Here is a 14,200-nt window from a genome sequence, read left to right on the forward strand (position 1 = left end):
TGTAGATTTAGTGATATTTTTACCATGATAATTTACTACAGAGAAGATGAAAACTTGAGCGTTTCTGCATTCCATGTTCAAAGGAGAAATTGAGAGGGTATTTACAAATCATTCCGGCATGTACTGATCAGAATTAGACATAATGTCTTGCAAAGAACAGTTCAGTGAAAGCGACTGTACACTGGTATGTGAATAAGGTATACATGGCGTAAGCATTTAGCAATACCGTTACTATCTGTTAATGCTTCCGAACGTCTGAAACTTTCATTAGCTGTAGTATAACACAAAATATCTAATACATAACTAGGGTCTACTTCCAGTGGCGTCAGAACATCCAGTACCGCGTCCTACGACCACTGACCAATCGCTAAGCGCGGGTCTGTTTACATAGGCATTGTTGTTACGATAAATATAGTTCATTGCTGCTCTACGGCAAGATAAATGTAATGCTGCGTTATACGTTGATGCCGTTTGACACCTGAACAGCGTTCTTGATAGTCGAGAATGACGTAAGTATTCCCAACGCCATATGTATCTTCTGCAGCTATTAATTCGTATTCTGTGTGTTTCTTTTTCAAGATCTTGAGAGGTTAAGTGTCGTTTTGTTGCATACGAAGATATAAAAATCTTTATTTACTAAGAGGTTTTCCAAATATTCCGAATAATTGCGTTTCCTTTTTCTTAACAGTAACAAAAGAATTCTGTACGTTACAGAAATGTGCACACCAGCCTTGAAGTAATTGTTTTTCTTTATTTCACAATGAGAAGTGAATAACTGCAATATTATATTTGTGACAAAAATATACGTTTATATTATTTTGTAATTCATTCCAAGAACATCCGTGATGACCTAATATAAAAAGTAATGAGTTCGATGCCCTATCCCTCTATACACTGAAACATAAAGTGTATGTCCACAAAAAAAAAAACGGATTACTTAATTAAATAATTGATGTTATAAACTCTGTTTTAATTGTAAGCGTAGTAAATGGACACGAGTGAGACAGACACCAGCGAAACAGGATGAGGCTGTGCTTTTATGTTTCTTTATAGGATAATACTGGTGCCTTAATTACTTATTTTTCTGCGCGAATGAAATACTACTGCAGCTGCTCAAAAATCGCACTTACCTTAAATTTCTATTCATTTTCACTTAAGCCACAAAACAGTCATCTGCAGAAGTAAAATCTTCACGTTTTGTTACTGTTTTATAGTATACGTATTATTCAATATTACGTATTATTCCATGTTACCAGAATGTTTCATTTGTTCGCTTGCTCGAAAATTTATTCTATTTCTGTCCGCTGCTGCAGTAGACACGTTGAACGTATTTTCGTCAATTTGGTAACACATTTACACATTTACGTCAGGTAATATATCTACTGTAACAAGAGTGGTAATATTGATAGACGAACATTACAAGTTAAAAACATCTCATATGGTTTTGATTTTATTACTAAACTAATTCGGTAAGTTAGCTTAAATTATAATGATCCGTAATTGAAAGCATGATCCGTAATTGAAAGCATATCCACTCTAACAGTTTCTTAGTAAGTATCTAATAAAAATACCTCTTCAAATCGGAAGATGTGTACAGTTCGCCTTACTTACATTCTGTCGCTGCATGTATGAGAGTGCGAATGTAATACATTGAAAAAAAGTATTATGTGTGACATATGGATACTGAATCGTATCATTGTATTTGCTTTGTATGTCCGACTGTAAACTCATTAAAATGAATCTGGAGTGCTCCGGTGCCATTTCCTGTCTGCAAAACTAAAATTGTTTTGCTGTTTAAAATTTAAACCGTATTGATATTTGTTATTTCGTAGAGAATAACATTGCACCGAATCACCACGTTTGTGCATTTTACATTCATGATCAAAACTTTGTTCCCTGAATTTCAGTTCAGTTCTCGTTTCTCTCATTCTGTTCGAGTTTGGTGTTCTACCCAGAGCATTTATTTTAGTACACAGGCCTTTTTTCTTATATTTATACATGCCTTCTACCATATATCACGGTAACTGAAGGTTGTAGCTATACTTGCTTTTATTATCTAAAGAAAACTACGAATGAATTTGTTGTTACAGTGCAAATAAACAGAAGCTATGTTTACTTAGACTATCATTCGATTTCATGAATTCTTAGTATCAGTTATATTATGTAGCCTATGTCCTCTGAACTTAGTTTATATTATTGGGATAAATTTAATTTCTGTGTTTTATGACAAAGTGATTCGATTAAGAAAAACACTGTGGCTCTTGGTTCATGATGAGACCCTATTGTGTGACGTCCTGGCTGGAGACTAAGGAAACATTTTCCTGTTCTAAGGCGACAGACTTTCGTTTTCCGTGTCTACACTGCTAAATGTTTACTAGGCTTTATTCTACAGTTTTAGGCTCTCGTATCTATTTACACGAGTTCCAATTCGGCTGACGTAGTGACTGTTGAAACATTGATTTCCGAGTGCAGTTTGCTTCAGAAAGTAACTAGAAGGCAACACAAACCAAGACATTGCATCAATAACAAGCGTTCAGTTCCTAGTGCTGTGAAATGTGCAAAAAATCTCAAGTGGCAATTATAATAAAAGGAACAGCACCAAAAATGGAACAGAAACGTAATATGTAGAAAATCGTCCGCGCAGTCTGTAAGTAGAATTTAAAATATTACTGCATCATAGCAAAAACCAATAGCCAGAACTGTTTATAACCTATAGGTACATTGCCCGATAGTGTCAACAAAATAGTAAAAATATGGACATATTCCAGGCCACTGAAGATGCCTTGCAGAGAATAAAGGCGAAACGCGTATGGCAAGATAATTGTGATTCATTCAGTTGTAGTCGGACGGTCCAAAAAGTAAAAATTATCAATGTACCGTAAAATTCCGTACTGTTGTCCATGTGATGGACAATTCTCGTGACATTGCTCGAGCACTAGCACTGCCCGATGCTGCATGGTCAGTTACAGCAACAGCAACCTCGTCCATAACTTCCATCGGAATAGGACGTCTTCCTCTTACAGGTGCCACATCAAACTCCCCAGTGTTTTAGAATTTCATGGTCATTTTCTTTAAACCATCTAATGACATCAAGCGTCTCCTCAGACCGTTCAGTCGGCGATACTCTCTCAATTCAGCACTGTAGTTGCTGCTGTTCACATAAAACAGATTCACTAGCGGCACACGGTCTCCCTTCTCGATAGACATACAGTTTATTCAATGCATGTCTTGTGAAATAACAGCGTGGACATCATACCGTCGTACAAACGATGTACACCATCAAATCTGCACCTGGTGGGCACAACTGGATTGCATTAGCAGACCAACCAACTTTTTTCTGCCGTACGATGATTACAACACCCACTGGACCTCTGTTAGCAGCGGCCCTTTAACTAAAACTAAAAGGGACTTACATGTCTGTGCTCTGGCCGCTACTTTTTGCAGTATTGCCCATGAACCAATGAAAACTGGTACACTGATTTCACCAATCGTTAAGTTTTATAGGTGCACCAGACATTTAAGAAACAGGTCTACAAGTGCGAGTCTCTGACTCTTCGTCGTGTAATGTACCTGTAGACAACGGATCTCCGCAGCAGCAGCTCTCTCACAGCTCTCTCACTCCTGTGGTGTCTGCTTAGATGTTCAGCACTCACTTCCCGCTTCAGGTAGCGGGTAGTCAGTCAGTTTCACGAGCAGCATGCTTTACAATGTGTGGTCAGAAGACTGGAAGGTCACTGCTGAGCACTGGAAATGTTTGTAGCGAGTTGTAACCTCGGACAGGGTTTATCTTATGAGTGCTGACTGAAGAAAGGCGTAATCTGTTTAATTTCTTCCTGCACAATGGTGAATAGCTTGTAACGTCACGAGTCAATACGCAATAGCATTTATAGCACTACTTTTCAGTAAGACTCGTAGCTCTGGAGCCGTTGGCGGTGATAGAAACAGCCGGTTGTATCTTACCGTGACTCATTCACACCTGTCACTTGCCACGCCGAGGGAAGCGGTACCTGTGTACAGAATATTCAAGGCCCTAAGAATCTAAATAAACTATATTAAAGATCATGCAATTTACTTAAATGTCAATATAGTGCCCTTCGTTATTGAGAAGAAGATTGTGTAAAAATCTCAGCTTTCTAGCTGGCACACTTTCAGAGTTACAGAAAATTACCTAAAACACCCCAAAGTGACACTTGTAAGATTAAAGTCAGTTAGGATTCATAATAGTCTGTCTTTTAGTATCATTTGTAATCGTTACTGAAGTTCACAAAATGTTAGGTCAATTTGTTTGAATTTTCATAATTAAGAAGGTTAACTTTTTTCATTTTTCGCAATATAAAATCCAGAAAAGATTATTAACAATTTGTTTTGTTGTTTTGGAATGAATGAGAATGAGTGAGTGTGTATGTGGGACATATGTAAGGATTCAATATTATATTACACTTGTAAGTAGGCTGTTTATGTTTTCTCTATGTAAGTAGGCTGTTTAGGTTTTTTTATTGGTAACGCCACCTCTGTATGAAAATCACTGGCTGTGCTGTGTGCAGTCTGTGGCTGCTTTGCATTGTTGTAATACTCGCCATTGTAGTGTTAGGCAGCTGGCTGTGAACAGCGCGTAGCATTGCGCAGTTGGAGGTGAGCCGCCAGCAGTGGTGGATGTGGGGAGAGAGATGGCGGAGATTTGTAATTTGTCATGAACTGCTATATTTATACATGATGATATCAAGGTAAATACATTGTTTGTTCTCTATTAATATCTTTCATTTGCTAACTATCCCTATCAGTAGTTAGTGCCTTCAGTAGTTTGAATCTTTCATTTAGCTGGCAGTAGTGGCGAACCTGTATTGCAGTAGCTTGAGCAGCGAAGATTTTTTGAGGTAAGTGATTTGTGAAAGGTATAGTTTAATGTTAGTCAGGGCCATTCTTTTGTAGGGATTTTTTGAAAGTCAGATTGCGTTGCTATGTAAGTAGGCTGTTTATGTTTTCTCTATGTAAGTAGGCTGTTTAGGTTTTTTTATTGGTAACGCCACCTCTGTATGAAAATCACTGGCTGTGCTGTGTGCAGTCTGTGGCTGCTTTGCATTGTTGTAATACTCGCCATTGTAGTGTTAGGCAGCTGGCTGTGAACAGCGCGTAGCATTGCGCAGTTGGAGGTGAGCCGCCAGCAGTGGTGGATGTGGGGAGAGAGATGGCGGAGATTTGTAATTTGTCATGAACTGCTATATTTATACATGATGATATCAAGGTAAATACATTGTTTGTTCTCTATTAATATCTTTCATTTGCTAACTATCCCTATCAGTAGTTAGTGCCTTCAGTAGTTTGAATATTTCATTTAGCTGGCAGTAGTGGCGAACCTGTATTGCAGTAGCTTGAGCAGCGAAGATTTTTGTGAGGTAAGTGATTTGTGAAAGGTATAGTTTAATGTTAGTCAGGGCCATTCTTTTGTAGGGATTTTTTGAAAGTCAGATTGCGTTGCTATGTAAGTAGGCTGTTTATGTTTTCTCTATGTAAGTAGGCTGTTTAGGTTTTTTTATTGGTAACGCCACCTCTGTATGAAAATCACTGGCTGTGCTGTGTGCAGTCTGTGGCTGCTTTGCATTGTTGTAATACTCGCCATTGTAGTGTTAGGCAGCTGGCTGTGAACAGCGCGTAGCATTGCGCAGTTGGAGGTGAGCCGCCAGCAGTGGTGGATGTGGGGAGAGAGATGGCGGAGATTTGTAATTTGTCATGAACTGCTATATTTATACATGATGATATCAAGGTAAATACATTGTTTGTTCTCTATTAATATCTTTCATTTGCTAACTATCCCTATCAGTAGTTAGTGCCTTCAGTAGTTTGAATATTTCATTTAGCTGGCAGTAGTGGCGAACCCGTATTGCAGTAGCTTGAGCAGCGAAGATTTCTGTGAGGTAAGTGATTTGTGAAAGGTATAGTTTAATGTTAGTCAGGGCCATTCTTTTGTAGGGATTTTTTGAATGTCAGATTGCGTTGCGCTAAAAAAAACATTGTGTGTCAGTATAAGCACAGTCGTGTATAATTGTTCTAAGGGGACGTTTCACACTCCTGGAAACTGAAATAAGAACACCGTGAATTCATTGTCCCAGGAAGGGGAAACTTTATTGACACATTCCTGGGGTCAGATACATCACATGATCACACTGACAGAACCACAGGCACATAGACACAGGCAACAGAGCATGCACAATGTCGGCACTAGTACAGTGTATATCCACCTTTCGCAGCAATGCAGGCTGCTATTCTCCCATGCAGACGATCGTAGAGATGCTGGATGTAGTCCTGTGGAACGGCTTGCCATGCCATTTCCACCTGGCGCCTCAGTTGGACCAGCGTTCGTGCTGGACGTGCAGACCGCGTGAGACGACGCTTCATCCAGTCCCAAACATGCTCAATGGGGAACAGATCCGGAAATCTTGCTGGCCAGAGTAGTTGACTTACACCTTCTAGAGCACGTTGGGTGGCACGGGATACATGCGGATGTGCATTGTCCTGTTGGAACAGCAAGTTCCCTTGCCGGTCTAGGAATGGTAGAACGATGGGTTCGATGACGGTTTGGATGTACCGTGCACTATTCAGTGTCCCCTCGACGATCACCAGTGGTGTACGGCCAGTGTAGGAGATCGCTCCCCACACCATGATGCCGGGTGTTGGCCCTGTGTGCCTCGGTCGTATGCAGTCCTGATTGTGGCGCTCACCTGCACGGCGCCAAACACGCATACGACCATCATTGGCACCAAGGCAGAAGCGACTCTCATCGCTGAAGACGACACGTCTCCATTCGTCCCTCGATTCACGCCTGTCGCGACACCACTGGAGGTGGGCTGCACGATGTTGGGGCGTGAGCGGAAGACGGCCTAACGGTGTGCGGGACCGTAGCCCAGCTTCATGGAGACGGTTGCGAATGGTCCTCGCCGATACCCCAGGAGCAACAGTGTCCCTAATTTGCTGGGAAGTGGCGGTGCGGTCCCCTACGGCACTGCGTAGGATCCTACGGTCTTGGCGTGCATCCGTGCGTCGCTGCGGTCCGGTCCCAGGTCGACGGGCACGTGCACCTTCCGCCGACCACTGGCGACAACATCGATGTACTGTGGAGACCTCACGCCCCACGTGTTGAGCAATTCGGCGGTACGTCCACCTGGCCTCCCGCATGCCCACTATACGCCCTCGCTCAAAGTCCGTCAACTGCACATACGGTTCACGTCCACGCTGTCGCGGCATGCTACCAGTGTTAAAGACTGCGATGGAGCTCCGTATGCCACGGCAAACTGGCTGACACTGACGGCGGCGGTGCACAAATGCTGCGCAGCTAGCGCCATTCGACGGCCAACACCGCGGTTCCTGGTGTGTCCGCTGTGCCGTGCGTGTGATCATTGCTTGTACAGCCCTCTCGCAGTGTCCGGAGCAAGTATGGTGGGTCTGACACACCGGTGTCAATGTGTTCTTTTTTCCATTTCCAGGAGTGTATATACACCATTACGTAACTGTGTCGTGGGAAAGTTGTGTTTTACCCCCATTGTTGATGACGTATGTCTAAGGACGCTTGCTTTCGTAAGATGGCCACCAGAATAGTCATTTGTAGAGTAATAGTTTTCTAAATTTATTTTATGATTAGTTTCCAATTCGTTTGGTTTTGTTAAAAAATTTACTAATATTTCACTTTTGTTGTAGTGGGCATTTTCGCAACAGCTGTATATAAATTGCAGTTGTTTCAAAGAAAATGCCTTTTGCATGCTGCACATCATAAAATTTTCATTTGTTTGTGCACTCAGACGCGTTTCGCCTTTTTTACAAGGCATCTTCAGTGGGTGTCCTGAAATATTACATGATTTCTCCTTTTTTCTCATAGGTTATGGTTTCACATCTAGGTTATAGGTTTAAAAACAGTTGCCAGATGAGAAAAAGCAATTTGCTTGGATGCAGTGAATTAGAAGTTACCTGTAAGTACCTTTCCATTTCGTAAAAAAACGTTAAGGAAATGTTTTTAAATCTATAACCTACATGTGAAACCATAACCTAGGTGTAAAAAGGACAAATCATATAATATTTCAAGACACACACTGAAGATGCGTTGTAAAAAAGGTGAAACGCGTCTGAGTGCGTAAATAAAAATAAAAATTTTCATGTGCAACATGCAAAAGGCATTTTCTTTTAAACAACTGCAATTTATTAATATTTGCATGACGAAGTGACGTAAATGCATGTGTGACTGTTGATTGGTGTAGGACAGTTTTGGTGTGAGAGTTATCTCGAACGATTGTTCTGATTGGCTGGTCATTTTGATCAATCAATCAGAGTTTAGCAGTTCCCGCACACTGCCGGGCAGTTGCAGAATGTGGGAGGAGCAGCATTCGAGTGTCGCTGGCTAGCTATCAGACGTGCAGGTCACGTTGGACGTGTCCGTCTACATTATGAGTAAAATGAAGAAGTTATTGGTTTCTCGTGTCCAGATTATATTGCCGTGAAAACAGTTGCATTTACGGACAGATTGTCAAACTTTGAGCTTGGTGAGGTGATTTGTTAGAGAGATAAAAGCTTGTGAACTTTCGGCCTTTGTAAAATTCCGTATGGCATGTTTCATATTCGACTATGGAATATTTGGCGTCCTTTTTCTTTATTAGAAACCCACTGAAAAAGGACCGAATGTAAAACCCGTCTATTTTAGCAGAGTAATGACAGTAAATCGCGTAATAATTCGGTTTGGACTTAAGTACATTTCTGGCTGCTTAGAGTGTGCACTGGGTTGCATGAACTGTGAGCCACCTCGCTGGATTAGCCGAGCGGTCCGGGGCGCTGCAGTCATGGACTGTGCGGCTGGTCCCAGCGGAGGTTCGAGTCCTCCCTCGAGCATGGGTGTGTGTGTGTGTGTGTGTGTTTGTCCTTAGGATAATTTAGGTTAAGTAGTGTGGAAGCTTAGGGACTGATGACCTTAGCAGTTAAGTCTCATAAGATTTCACACACAGTTGAACTGTGAGCTGAGGACAGTGATATTATTCATTAATTAAATTCGGGCTGATGGCAAGTGTTTAATTTTGAACCTAAAGAAATAAAAGAACTCGCTGCAGAATTTTGTCGTTTTTCTAAAGAGATGAAGCAATCGCCCTCCACCCGAAAATTGTGTTATATAACAGGATAGCTTGCCGCCAGAGTTTACGTGGACTTTTGCAAACGCAAGTATTGACGGTGTTTTTCTCCAACGCTGCTTTTAACATCGTCCGAACAGTATCTACGTATGCAGAGAAACAGGCTGGTGATCTGACACCGCACTGAGGTAGGTGGAACTTGTGTAGTGCACAGTACGACGAGAGACAGTGGTCAAACAATTACGCAACGCAACACGACTTTTAACCCGCCCCGCTGCAAGCTATCGCGTTTTCTTGCATGAATTCGCATAGTTCAAAATTAACATACTAATTCATCTGAAGAAGGATCACTGGCTTTCACGCAAAATCTTTGAGTAGACCGTTTTCCGAACTAATATCTGCTATGTGTATTATTGTCGTACTAATACAGAAGAGACCCGCTTGAAAGGTATTGTCACATTGCAGTGTGCTACATTTTCAGAACCACTTACGTTCATTTTGCAGCAGACCCAGTTCAGACTTACAGTAAAAGCCACAGACCACCAAATAATAACTGCCATCAAATTTCGTTGTCACAGCAACACTCTTTGGTGCACAGCGTGCACTAGGTAACAGCCGCGCCCACAAATGCTTCACGTACCATAAAATCTTCTTCTCGGTGCTCCGTAGACCAGTGATTGTAGATCTTTTATGACTCTAAGGGACGTTGCAAGCTCTTGATAGTAATGTCTTCCAAGTAGTCCCACAACAATGAGGACTGTGTCACACAGCCTGATGATAGATTTATCTGCCACTCACCTGTACGTCTGAGCTGCAGTAAAAGTCGTCTGCAGTAGGCGACGAGGTTGACTGTCGGTTCGAATAGTGCAGTTAACGTATCGTAGTCTAAACTCCGTCTGATCAGGTCATGAAGGATCAACAGTACCCACCGGCCGCCGGGTCATCCTCATCCCACATGCGGTATGGAGCGCGATGTGGTCAGCACACCGCTCTTCCAGCCGTATGTCAATGTATGAGACCGCAGCCGCTACTTCTCAATCAAGTAACTCCTCATTTTTCCTCACAAGAGCTGAGTGCACCCCGCTTGCCAGCAGCGCTCGGCAGACAGGATGGTCACCCATCCAAGTGCCCGACAGTGCCTAACTTCGGTGATCTGACGGGAACCGACGTTACCACTGCGGCAAGGCCGTTGGCACATTTCATGGTCACTGTCTATCAATTTCGTAGATCTGCCAGAGTGATTCTTGGGCGCATTTCTTCGCAGTACATTTCGATACACAATAATACATTAAAAGGAAAGAAATAAGACTAGGTTATTTTCTTTTTTATTGAATTTATTGACTATCTGTGTGCAAGGTAGATTAGCGAATCTCTTTTCTTTGTAAAGACATGTCGTATACCGTGTTCTACATTTTTCAGGATCCCCTTATGGATCTATTAGACAAAGAAGTACTCTAATCTAATAATCTATTAGAGGCGGAGCACAAGTTCGGATTAGGAAGACAAAGTAAGGATATCGGCTGCTTCAAGTGAAACACACTCAGATATTTCCTTAACTGATCTAGGAAAACCATGGAATATGTTCCAGAATGAGATTTTCACCCTGCAGCGGAGTGTGCGCTGATATGAAACTTCCTGGCACATTAAAACTGTGTGCCCGACCGAGACTCGAACTCGGGACCTTTGCCTTTCGCGGGCAAGTGCTCTACCATCTGAGCTACCGAAGCACGACTCAAGCCCGGTACTCACAGCTTTACTTCTGCCAGTATCTCGTCTCCTACCTTTCAAACTTTACAGAAGCTCTCCTGCGAACCTTGCAGATCTAGCACTCCTGAAAGGAAGGATATAGCGGAGACATGGCTTAGCCACAGCCTGGGGGATGTTTCCAGAATGAAATTTTCACTCTGCAGCGGAGCACTTGCCGCGAAAGGCAAAGGTCCCGTGTTCGAGTCTCGGTTGGGCACACAGTTTTAATCTGCCAGGAAGTTTCATGGAAAACGTTGATTTGAACCGCCGTTCTCCCGGCCAATGAACAGAACCTGCGAAACCTCTCTGACGAGTGCCTGAACTTGTGCCCTCCACAATCATGCCTAATCTGAACACATTTAGTTCTGTTAGTAAACTCACCCTGGTACAAGTCAAGACTATTACGGTAACACATTATGTCCGTCCTGACACACCCCTGCAGTCTTGGTTTTAGGCTCCCAATGTAAATATGAAGTCAGTCGTGCTGTAATGTCTATGTGGTAGTTAAATTACCCGATTTGGGTTATTTTAATCTCACTAAAATGCTGGTACACTATGTGATCAAAAGTATCCGGACACCAGACTGAAAATGACTAAAAAATTCGTGGCGCCCTCTATCTGTAATGCTGAAGTTCAATACCGTGTTGTCCCACTCTTAGCCTTGATGACAGCCTCCATTCTCGCAGGCATATGTTCAATCAGCTGCTGGAAAGTTTTTTGGGGATTGGCAGGCCATTCTTCACGGAGTGCTGCACTGAGGAGAGGTATCGATGTCGGTCGGTGAGGCCTGGCACGAAGTTGGCGTTAAAAATCATCTCAAAGGTGTTCTATAGGATTCAGGCCAGGACTCTGTGCAGGCCAGTCCGTTGCAAGGATGTTACTGTCGTGTAACCACTCCGCCACAGGCCGTGCATTATGAACAAGTGTTCGATCGTGTTAAATGTAAATGTCGGCTAACTAGGGCCTCCCGTCGGGTAGACCGTTCGCCGGGTGCAAGCCTTTCGATTTGACACAACTTTGGCAACTTGCGCGCCGACTCGCTCGTGTTGAAAGATGCAATCGCCCATCCCCGAATTGCTCTTCAACAGTGAGAGGCAAGAAAGTGGTTAAAACACCAATGTAGGTCTATGCTGTGATAGTGCCTCGCAAAACAACAAGGAATGCAAGCCCCCTCTGTGAAAAATACAACCACACCATAACACCACCGCCTCCGAATTATACTTTTCGTATTACACACGCTGGCAGATGACGTTCACCGGGCATTCGCCATACTCACTCCCTGACATCGAATCGCCACACTGTGTACCGTGATTCTTCACTCCACACAACGTTTTTCCACTGTTCAATCGTCCAATGTTTACGCTCCTTGCACCAAGCGAGGCGTCGTACCGGCGTCTTGTGTGGCTTATAAGCAGCCGCTCGACCATGAAATCCAAGTTTTCGCACCTCCCGCCTAACTGTCATGGTACTTGCAGTGGATCCTGATGCAGTTTGAAATTCCTGTGTGATGGTGTGGATAGATGTCTGCGTGTTACACGTTACGACACTCTTCAACTGTCAGCGGTCTCTGTCAGTCAACAGACGAGGTCGGCCTGTACGCTTTTGTGCTGTACGTGTCGCTTCACGTATCCACTTCACTATCGCATCGGAAACAGTGGACCTAGGGATGTTTAGGAGCGTGGGAATCTCGCGTACAGACGTATGATACAAGAAGCACCTAGTCACCTGACCACGTTCGAAGTCTGTGAGTTCCGCGGAGCGCTCTATTCTGCTCTCTCACGATATCTAATGATTACTGAGCTTGCTGATATGGAGTACCTGGCAGTAGGTGGCAGCACAATGCACATAATATGAAAAACGTATGTTTTTGTGGGTGTCCGGATATTTTTGATCACATAGTGTATGTGAGTAACTGTTTCAATACCGAGCGAGGTGGCGCAGTGGTTAGCACACTGGACTCGCTTTCGGGAGGACGACGGTTCAATCCCGCGTCCGGCCATCCTGATTTAGGTTTTCCGTGATTTCCCTACATCGCTCCAGGCAAATGCCGGGATGGTTCCTTTGAAAGGGCGCGGCCGACTTCCTTCCCCGTCCTTCCTTAAACCGATGAGACCGATGACCTCGCAGTTTGGTCTCTTCCCTCAAAACAACCAACCCAACTGTTTCAGTAACGAATCTGCAATAAATGGGTTTGTCGAACGATAAGAAGTACATCCACTGTGAAGAAAAACGTGATTTAAGTTTCTCCCTGGCCCGTCGGGAGCAAAATTGTTATAATGAGTTTAACTGAGCGACAGAACATCTAAGGCTGGTGAAACGTTGAGTGAAAGATTCAAACGAAAATGTTAAAAAGTAAACACAGAGTATTAAATCATACAATGTGAGCTCCCGCCGTCGGTATTCGTTATATGGCCTCACGGATAAAAAGAAATCCCACAATTTCCAAATTTTCTGATTGATTTTAATTCTAATATACAGTAAACTATGAAAAAAGAAATTATTAGTAAAATTATTAGTAAAGCCGACGGAACTTTAGGAACAGAAATCTACAGTAGGCCTATCTATACATACAGATACCTTCATAGAAATTCCAATCACTATCCCGAACAGAAAAGAGGAGTTATTGAAACGTTGGTGGATCGGGCTAAATGAATCCTTGAGCCACAGTTCTTGGAGAACGAGCTCGATCATTTAAGAATTGCCTTCAAAAAGGAACGACTACTATGACAAAGAGACAAATAGGCCACTATACCGAACAGAAAAGAGGAGTTCTATTGAATAAAAACCAATTAGAAGAAAGTTTTTTTCCATTCATAAAAACGTTCACAGATCGTGAATCAGCAGAGTACTCACAGGTCAGGGAATTGACAGTTCTTAAACCAGCAAGAAAGATGCACGAATATTTGAACACTGGAAGGGACCTACGCCCACCACTTGCCCCAGCAGGAGTATATCAAATCCTTTGCTCATGTGCTCAAGAGCACATAGAAAGCTTTAAGAAACACAGGAGCTGTATGTACTGTATTCTGCTGACAGAGATAAATAGACAACGCAGAACGTGCACTGGGACTATAGAACCACCAAATTCATTTCTCTGATATTCCTTTTATCAAGATCTTATCTTTGGTACTCTAGAATGTCCAGAGAGACCATAGAAATTCAAAAACACAGAAACAACTTTGACAGAGAAGAGCCTGCAAATGAGCCAAGTTGGGTGCCTTAGTAGTAAATGAAGCTCTATAACACATGTTCCATAGGTCTCCATGGCCTTAAGCAGCGATCTGATGGCGTCTCGGCTCGACGGTTGCCTGGATACGTATAAACAGTTCGGTTTGCTGAGCTTGTTTGAAACT

The sequence above is a fragment of the Schistocerca serialis genome, chromosome 1, assembly GCF_023864345.2.
Source record: "Schistocerca serialis cubense isolate TAMUIC-IGC-003099 chromosome 1, iqSchSeri2.2, whole genome shotgun sequence".
NCBI classification, from domain to species: Eukaryota; Metazoa; Arthropoda; class Insecta; order Orthoptera; family Acrididae; genus Schistocerca; species Schistocerca serialis.